The sequence below is a fragment of the Salvelinus namaycush genome, unplaced genomic scaffold (assembly GCF_016432855.1).
Source record: "Salvelinus namaycush isolate Seneca unplaced genomic scaffold, SaNama_1.0 Scaffold415, whole genome shotgun sequence".
NCBI lineage: Eukaryota > Metazoa > Chordata > Actinopteri > Salmoniformes > Salmonidae > Salvelinus > Salvelinus namaycush.
The window spans coordinates 159,056-169,389 of NW_024061104.1; the positions used below are offsets into that span (position 1 = coordinate 159,056).

The 10,334-nt window shown below is 42.2% G+C and overlaps 1 long non-coding RNA gene across 1 annotated transcript; it reads right to left on the reverse strand.

Moving 5' to 3' along the window:
- Positions 1 to 362: 362 nt before the first annotated feature.
- LOC120041204 lies at positions 363 to 2,234 on the reverse strand. The gene is made up of 2 exons (XR_005475853.1): positions 1,355 to 2,234; positions 363 to 1,163 (listed from the first exon to the last, which is right to left on the reverse strand). It is a non-coding gene; the product is annotated as an uncharacterized LOC120041204 (long non-coding RNA).
- Positions 2,235 to 10,334: the final 8,100 nt, after the last annotated feature.

The following is a 10,334-nucleotide window of genomic DNA, read 5'->3' on the forward strand; positions in this document are numbered from 1 at the left end:
TAGTAGATGCCAGGCTCACCGGTTTGTGTCAAGTTTTTACACTCTACAGTTTCCAGTGTGTATCAAGAATGGTTCACCACCCAAAGGACATCCAGCCAACTTGACAACTGTGGGAAGCATTGGAGTCATCATGGGCCAGCATCCCTGTAGAATGCTTTCGACACCTTGTAGAGTCTAGGCCCTGACGAATTGAGGCTGTTCTGGGGGTGCAACTGAATATTAGGAAGGTGTTCGTAATGTTTTGTACACATTTTGAGAAAGTATAAAGCGTAGATTCCCGGAGCGCCCTCTCTCTCTCTAATCCAGCATCGGTTTTTGATTCAGCCAGCTCCTGATTTGACCACAATAACAAAACAAAAAAAGACGGGTTCATTTAATAACAGCCATTTTAAGTGTTGGCAGCATCAATGTTCCCATGACGACAGACCACCACCGTTATTGTTGCTCTTTGTAGCACATGACCTTAAAAGGTTACTTATGCAACCGACAACTTCCTAGTCTCCTAACCCTTCCCCATACACCCACCCAACCCCTCTGACATGCAAGGATCTAACATGTGAAAGTAAAAGGAATATGAAAAATAAGATGAAATAATAATAGAAAATAAAACAACCCCTACTGAACATAGATAAGAGGAGGATGGAGAGAGAAGTCAAATGACTAATAATAGAAAATAAAAAAACACTCTTACTCGCCGTCCAACTGACTGTTTGTCTGGGACAATCTCGGTTGTCCATCTGTTCGTCCGTCAGTCTTTAGAGGCTGCAAGTCGTAAGCAGTCTGTGTGAGGACACAGAGGAAGAGACAGTCATCCCTTTCTTTGACGTACTCGTGCTCCCTCTTCTCTCTTAATTGGGGAAGACCTGTCTGGGAAGGCTGGGTGACCCTGTATGGTTGAGGGGGAGGGGGTTGAGGGGAAGTGGGGGGTGGTCGAGACGGAAAGCCATATAACGTACATTCGGAGAGCGAGAGGGTGGGTCCTGTATCTGTCCATCTATGAGTGAGTGTGGAACTCTGCTGCCCTACATGGCCAGAGGGTTAGTGGTGGTGGCAGGGGAGGTTGTGTATTTGGGCAGGGCCAGCTCCAGGAGCGCACGTACCGTCCCGGCCACCAGGGGGAGCCCTCTCTCCTCCAGGATGTGGAGGGGCAGGCACAGCTGGGTCTGAGGCCAGATGAAGAGCACACGCACACAGACAACAAAGGGAGGAGGGAAAACGGGAGAACAAAAAAGGGTATGTCAATGGATGGGTAAATAATAACAAACTACCAAAAGATAACAGAAATCAACACAAATGGAAATACAAACTCAACATAAGATGGAAAAGGAGGTGAATGGGATCCAAACGGCATGACCTTGAGGAGAGCATGGAAGCGGAGCAGGGAGCAGGTGTGCAAACACAGGCACAGGGTTACAATAAGTAGGGACTTGTGAACTGAGACACCCCCTGAACAACATATCCCACAGGAGCAAATATGGAGGGAGCAGGAGAGAGAGAGAACAAGCTGAACACAAGCAGAAGTAGCGAGGAGAGAAGACAGGCGGAAAAGAGGAAGGAAGTCACACCAAATATTTGGTTCATTTATTGTGAAAGGAGGAGCTCTGGGAAAGAGTTGAAAGGTCAACAACAGAAGACACAGGAGAGATAGGCACGTGGTTACACACACTGGAAGCAAACAGACCACTGACAGAGAGAACATACACACCGCTCTTCAGAGCCAGAGGAGACATTACTCCTTGTCATTCAGCATAGACCAACAAAACTACACACACAGCCTGCGTCCCCCAAATGGCACCCTATTCCCTATTGAGTGCACTACTTCTAACCAGGGGGCACATAGGAATCTGATTTAAAGTAGTGCACTATAAAGAATAGGGTCCTATTTGGAACAAACCACAGATTCACTCTGTCTCACAAAATATGTGCTTTGTCTTCGTATAGAACGGTATAAGAGCACTCATTGCGATATACAGTGCCTTCAGAAAGTATTCACACCTCTTGACTTTTTCCACATTTTGTTGGAACACACACAATACCCCATAATGTTAAAGTGGAATTATGTTTTTAATTAAAAATTAAACGCTGAAATCAATAAGTTTTTGTGACAAAATGTGGAAAAAGTCAAGGGGTGTGAAAACTTTCGGACGGCACTGTAGTCCTGCCATATCCTGGGGCTGATTGCAGTGGTGGGCCGTCAGGGCCAGCAAGGCCTTCTCTGCTGGTCTAAACATCATCAGAATATAATTTTTTTTTTAAATATATTTTCCCACAAATATGTATAAAATTATTCCCCAGAGTAAGGAGTTATACTCTTCATTTCATAGCTTTCCTCTTGGTTGCACTGCTTCCAGCCCCAGGTTGAGATTTGGAGGGCTGGTCTTTATGTTAAATCTTTTATCCAATCATATTCAGCCATCATGTGTTGCCAGGGGTCTAAAATCTGCCCTCAGGCCTTCAGAATCAACAGTGCGGGCGCTTGTAGCTTAAAGTGAATGGAAATGAAAATTTAGTGTCAACCAATCAGCTTTAGAGTTGGCTATTGTACGCCTGCTGGCTGGCTCCAGTGTTACACAGGAGCCAGCTAGCAGGCGTAGTGCGTGCACGTCTTTTGATTGGATTACCAATATTGAGAGGCAGGTCCTATGGGCAGGTCTATGCAGAACTTCAGAACTAGGAAACTGAATTTGATAAACTAATTAATTCACGTACTACTAAACTGTTTTTTCAATCCACAATGGCGGAAGGAGGAGAAGATATCGATTTGGTCGAGGATATAATTATAACGCCATTCTCAAGACGAACTTTTCAAGAAAAGTTAGACATTGTAAGGAGAGGTCGCCCGACGCCGATGCTACAAAGCCTGTCACAGGCGGGAAAGGGGTTCGTTCGCCACTTTCAAAGTTCCAACTACGAGCGCTATCAATGGCTCACAGGCTCCGAGAAGCACTGCAAACTGTACTGCTGGGAATGCCTATTATTTGCAAGTGATCGATTTGGTGTTTGGAGCCACACTGGCTTTGCAAACTTGAGTTGTCTAACCAAGGCAGCAACGAGACACCAAAAAACAGGAACTTTCTTTTAGGGGACACGATGAAAGTGCTGACTCCACAAACAAAGGGAACTACGTGGAGCTTCTTTCTTTTCTTTCTGAAAGCAACACAGATTTACAATACCACCTGTCCACTAACAAAGTGTTCATTGGGACGTCAGGCAAAATACAAAATGACCTAATTTATGCTATTGCTGAAGTGATGGGAGAAGAGATCAAAATGGAGATGAAAAAAGCTCCCTTTGTTGCTGTTATGGTGGACGAGACAACAGATGTGGGAAATGCAGCACAGCTCTCACTCGTCCTGCGTTATGTGACGGACACAGGAGTCAAGGAGCGATTTATCCGATTTGAAGATGTGACAAGCGGCAAGCGAGCTGATGACATTGCCGCTCTTATTTTCCGTTTCTTGGAGGAAAATGAATGTAGTCTGGATAAAGTTGTGGCACAGTGTTTTGATGGCGCAGCAGTCATGGCATCTGGACTCAATGGGGTGCAGGCTAAAGTTAAGGAGAGGGCACCGATGGCCTTATTCATTCACTGCTATGCACATCGACTAAATTTAGTACTGACTCAAGGAGCCTCAAAGCTTAAAGAATACAAGGTCTTCTTTGCCAACCTCAATGGCATTGCAGCATTTTTCTCACAATCCCCTAAGCGCACGCAACTGCTGGATGACATCTGCAAGCGTCGTCTTCCTAAGGTTGCACCAACGAGGTGGCAATATACATCTAGATTGGTCAATGCAGTCTTTGAAAAGAGAGTTGCCCTAAAGGAGCTGTTTAACCAATTACTGGAACATCATGATGACCATGACGGGGATACTGTGCTTATGGCTGATGGATTTAATGCACGTTTGGATGATTTTGAGTTTTGTTTTTTGCTTGAAACATTCAATGGGATTTTTAATTATTCGGATGTGCTTTTTGGAATTCTACAGAAACAAACTTTGGATGTACAATTCTGCCTGACAAGGGTGAACGAGTTTTGTGACACAATTGAGCGAGAGAGGCGCAGGTTCAGTCAAATCTACGATGACACAGCGTGCATCTCAAGTTCACCCAGCGCACGCAGAGGCCCAGCACAAGGAGACCCTCGCACATACTACCAACAACTCCACAGCAATATTTTGGACAACATTCTTTGCCAGATACGAAACAGGTTTCAAGACCACGAAAAATGAATGTTTCTCTCCCACCTGGACCCCCAGCACTTTCAGACCTACCGGAAAAAATTCCCGCAAACAGCCTTCTCCAGCTTAACAGAGAGTCACGGAACACTGTTCGACCTATCCAAGCTAAAAACAGAACTGACTAATGTATGCTATGACTGATTTTGAAGGGAAAAGTCCCTCTGATCTCCTTGATTTCCTTAAGCAGAAAAATCTGAATGAGGACATGGGGCAACTTTACACATTGGCATGTGTGACAGTGACTATCCCTGTGTCCACGGCGTCTGTCGAGCGGTCATTCTCGGCCTTAAAGCGAATCAAAACGTATTCCAGAAATGCTACTGGACAGACTCGGCTTTCAGCATTAGCCTCCATGTCGATAGAAAAGGACTTATTGGTGGAACTAAAACGCACAGATAGACTGTACAACAGAGTCATTGAAGTCTTCTTGAGGAAAGAAAGGAGGAAGGATTTTGTGTTCAAATAATCAGTCTTTGGTGAGTAGGCATACAATGCATTTGATTTTTTATTAAATGTGTATGTATGTTTCGCATTTTATTTCGTTAATATTAAATAGCCTATATATTAACAAAATAAAATGGCAAATAGCCTATGTTGCAAATTATTTGTTTTCTTTTATTTTCAGTGAATAGTTATGTGTCTTTATCATCACGGTGAAACTGCTTTGGGTGCGACAATGCGCTGTTTAGTGAACACACTGTATATTTTTGGGGGGACTTAAAAGCTCAAAGTTTGTGGACCAGAAATGGATAGAATAAGAATATTAATATAACTCTGTTGCACTCGACTATGTTCTTGCCTATTAGGTGAACTGTACTGTATTGTACTCTAACATTAACATTAAGTTACCGTTACCTGGCTATTGATGGTTGAAGTCCATCTCTTCTGTCCGTGAGCAGCAGTCTGGTGTGCAATCAGAGATGGTAGATTTACAATTTTCAAGAAATTGGGCTGCTATTGTTAACTAACTAGCTAATTTTACCTCGGAAGAACAGAAGTTGAGTGAAAGTCTTTCATCAGTACCTGAGACCTGGGCGGAGTCCAAACGACCTTTAAGCAAATGTGATCATCAGTGCCAAAATCTTTGACTCATAGCATATGTATCGGTGAATCTTTGTGGCATATGAAATACGAGTGAGAATGTAATCAATGTGCAATAACTACGTACAAAATTAATGAACGTGTTAAATTATTGTGTGACCTGGAGTCATATTCAGGTCCTGATTGCTAAAGAAGCTTATTTGACGTGTCAAATAGTGTTATTTGACGTGTATCTTTTTGACACGCAAAGACTCAAACGGCGTTCCATATTGCTGTCCACTTGCCTCGTGGCGCCGACTGGTTGGGATTTGTAAGGCAGACTTTCACAGTATCCTCAGAGTCCGATATTCCTTTGATTTCGTCTTTCAGTTGAAGCAGGCAAGACACTCCCTCATCCTCTGATTCCATTAAATCTTCCTTCTCACAGTAATCTTCCATCAATTTGCGCCGCAAAGCGCGATGTCTCTTTCCTTTTACTTCAGTCATCTACACCTCCTATTCCACAACTACACACAGGTGCCGTAAATTGTCCTCAGTTAAAGTCCATAAACTCTGTTCGATTTCATCCAACGTTTCCCTCTCTCGACTCATATTGTCCTACTCACGTGGCAACAACGACAATGCAGGCAATGGCAAGATAGCTACACTCCGTTAGGTGGTTAGCATGCTAACGTTAGCTAGCTAGCTACTCTCCCAATGTCTCTCACTCGTTGTCCGTTCCAGGAATATGGGCCGGTGCTCACATGAAAATACATCTCAGCGGTGCCTCCAAATTTGTTACCCTTCCAATGAGCTTATCATATAAACTACAACGCGAAAAGTACGGTTTACTCCACTTTTTATCATGTCAGCACAGGTAACAACCGTTTACAGTCTTTCTTTAGTTTTCATTCTTACTCTTCCCAATTCACTTAAACTATATTTATTTATTTCCCATTGTAATAAATACCATTTAAAATAACACAAGCATATTGCTATTACGTTGTTATAACTAACTTCTTTCAAAACAGGGTTTTTCACAAACTCATAAGCACATATTTCATGACACAATATGTTCTGCATTTCATGAGATACTGAGACCCACACACACCCAAGGACAGAGGGCTGGCACAAACCTTTCATAAACACTGATAAAACAGGAAAGGCCTTGATCAAAAGGGTGCTTGGGTCTGCATTTCACGAGATACTGAGACACACACACACCCAAGGACAGAGGGCTGATGCAAACCTTTCATAAACACTGATAAAACAGGAACATCTACGCACACACAAAATCTCCTCTTTAGGCTGAACATTTTACAGAGACACACAGATATGACAGGAACATCTACGCACACACCTAATCTCCTGTTTTAGCTGAACATTTCTGAAGACAAAGAACTCTACTCAGAGCCAATGGGACAGTGATACTAGCCTGAAGGGGACCTCGCCCAACTCATCAGGACCAACCAGAAGACCAGATCTACCAGACTCAACCTACTTCATTTATCAAATATAATGTCTGCACACAATGTTTCGGGGCTTCTTTCTGATAGTTCCATTCGAGCTTGATGAACGAGTCCGTGCACGCTATTTCAGATATCTTTACCTCTGAATAAACTGCTTTTTATTAAACCTTATCCACCCTGTCCAGAGTCTCTACTTAGTCTCAGTTCTCCAGTAAACTTGTGATATCAACAAATTTGGTAGCAGAGGATGGTTTTCTTCTCTGAATTCGGTCCATAAAAAGTTGATAGAGAAAAGAGACAAGTGAGAGACGGATCAGAAAGGAAGGGTGACCTGTCCGAAGGAGCAGCCGGGAATCCAGCTCGCCTCAGGAAACTGATCTATAAGGCCTACAAAACAAAGGTAAGCAGAACCTGTTAAATCAAAAATCTGCATATTGTATATTAGGAAAATCCAAATTAAAGATCAGAAGTACTGAGGTTGAGTATGGGTTACTGTTAAATTTATGATAAATGTCTATTGTAAATGTAAAAGTAAACATGTAAAGATATCTGAGATATAGAGAGTCACATAGTCGGGTAGAAGCCGTGAGACTCAGAGTCACATAGTCGGGTAGAAGCCGTGAGACTCTAAAGTAATTAAAAAGAGATTCACATAGTCGGGTAGAAGCCGTGAGAATCCAAATAACTTATAGAGAGTCACATAGTCGGGTAGAAGCCGTGAGACTCAGATTCACAGTCGGGTAGAAGCCGTGAAATCTAAGTAAATGTGTGTTGTAAAAAGATTCACATAGTCGGGTAGAAGCCGTGAGAATCCAAGTAATTGTGTTATAATTGTAACTGACTTGATAAAAAGATTCAGATAGTCGGGTTGAGTGAGAATTCCGTGAGAATCCAAGTCTAGAAAAGGTTCCCCAGACTTAACAACATTTGATTGGTTAAAACACTTGGAAGTTACCTAGGGGGAATCAACAAAATAAAATAAAAATACAAGTTCAGATAGTCGGGCAATGGTTGACTTGGCACTTAACTAGATGCACTGTGAAGAACTTAAACTGAGATCATGTATTAATGTTGTTATGTAATAAAATACAAATGTGGAAATGTTAATTTGAATGTTGTGTAAGATTGGCCTTTTCACGAGACTCACTAGTTGATAACTTTTGGGAGGACAGCTGAGTCTTCTTTTGGCCCCTGGTACAGCCGCCGAGCTGAAAACTGACTTGTATTTTTCCTCTATTGTGATGTTGGTATTTCAATAATTCCTAAAATTGAATTGATAATTATTTTAGAAGCGCTTGAGTTTGTTAATATATTGTTCCAGAAGGGCGATTCTGATACCTTTTGGGAAAATATATAACAACTCGAAAAACTGAAAAACGATAATAACTTTTGCAAAATAATTCCTAAAATTGAATTGATAATTATTTTAGGAGCGCTTGAATTTGTTAGTATATTGTTCCAAAAGGGCGATTCTGATACCTTTTGGGAGGATATATAATAACTCGAAAAACTGATTAACAGTAATAACTGCTAAATAATTCTTTGTGTACGAGTGTGGGGCACCAGAGATAAGTCGGTGTCAGCGCCGAGAATACATTGCTGGTCTCGGCCAGTGACGGGCTAAGTGCACCAAGATAGTAAAACCCCAGATATAACCTAACTGATAAAATGGCCACCACCACCGTCCCAAAACTTAAGATAAATGAATTTTTAGACCAAAGAATCATGGGTTGGGGCAGTACCAACGGCGGGGGAGGATGCTAGGTCAGTCATTAAGTGGCTGCGAACAGAACTCATACCTAGGTATGGTATCCCACGACAAATCCGATCTCAGGGTCTCGTGTAACGCGCCAATCAAACTTTGAAGGCTAAGATAGCCAAGGTATGTGCAGGTTCGAAGTTGACATGGGTTGAAGCCCTGCCTCTGGCGTTGATGGCCATGAGAGCCTCTCCAGGGGCAGGCACCCATCTCTCTCCTCATGAGATAATGACTGGAAGAGTCATACCTGGTCCACCAAGAGAGGGAGGTCATATGCCCGCTCTTGATGTAAATATGTGAAAAAACTGACGGAACTTTCTGCAGCTCTCTCCAAACAGATTCACAAGGTCCGAGAGGGGGAGCTGACAGGAGATCCGGCACCGCTGAAGGTAAAGGTTGGTGACTGGGTGAGGGTGAAAGTCCACAAGAGAAAGTGGCTAGAACCCAGGTGGACTGGACCGTACGAAGTGAAGGAGGTTACTTCACACTCAGTCCAGGTCAAAGGTAAATCGGGCGCACCTTGGCACCACCTCACACATTGCACTCCAGCTCCAATTCCTTCCAGAACACTGACAGAAGTCAGAGCTGATTTGAGCGGCCTAAATTCGATTCCAAATGAAGATACTCCTGACTCAGGTGATGCGGCATCAAACTCCGCCTCCCCTGAAAAAGGAACCTCACCCAGTTAGAGGGACATTTCTCCCTCCCTGGGCAAGGCTAGGGATATCTGGCCCCGTATTTGTGATATTCCTCCACACACTCATAACTCTTAGAATAGTCTGGGGGTGGAGAGCTGTACAGAGAATGGACAGAAGATGGCAGTATTGCAGCACTCAACGGTCTCCCAGCAAACGGGGAGCCTGTTTGAATGCTGGTGACAGAGAAAAACTTAAAACCAATTCGGAGTAGAGAGAATACATTTAATAACTTATTTAGGTTAAATTTACAGACTAATGATATTATTGTTATGGATTGGCTGACATCCGATATAAATTTAGCGAAGTATATGGTAAGTTTACACTTTGGAATGGAGAAAGTTGAGAAGTTGATTTTACTTATACGATAGTTTTGCTGCTAAACTCAGTTGGAGTAACTAGATGTTTTGCCTAGAGGCATGAATAAGACAGTCATTTTTGGTATTATATTGGCTAGTTGTTGCGTTCTGAACACAGGTTGAGCGCTAGTAAACGCATATCTTTATTTGAACTATACTAATCTATTTGATAAAAGTACTAAACCTGTATATTTAACATTTGATAATGATTGGCAAATCCATATATTTAACCACAACTTTGAATTTAGCATTGGGTATTATAGGAGGAACGGGATACAATTTGTACTTTCCCCACCGGGTGTGGCCGTATTAAATTATGCTAGAGAAAATTGGTTGTGTCATTTAGAGGGAAAATGTGTACATTATAGCTTTGAGATACTTTTCAAAAGTTGCTGAAAGTTATTGGTTTTTGTTTAGGTAACACCAGAGAATTCCAACAATAAGTAAACGTATTCTAAACGTGATCTGTTTTCATTATGGGGAACAATGAACGACTCGCAACCTGGTATGGCTGGCAGGGAGTTTTTAAAGGGACAGTACACGTTTATCACAGTTGTGTTACATGAAACATCGGGGAAATTTAAAACGAATGATTTAAGGGTATTATCATAATTATTAGGTTTTGTTTTTGTGGTAAACGTTTGGGTTAAGGGGTTTTCCGTGTTCCCAGAGACAAGATATCTTAAAAGAATACACTCATATTGGAATAGGAGTTTTACTTTCTGAATTTTATTTAGGCAAGGGACTTTGTTAAGATAAAGGGTTCTTTTGGTATGTCTAGATATGGTATG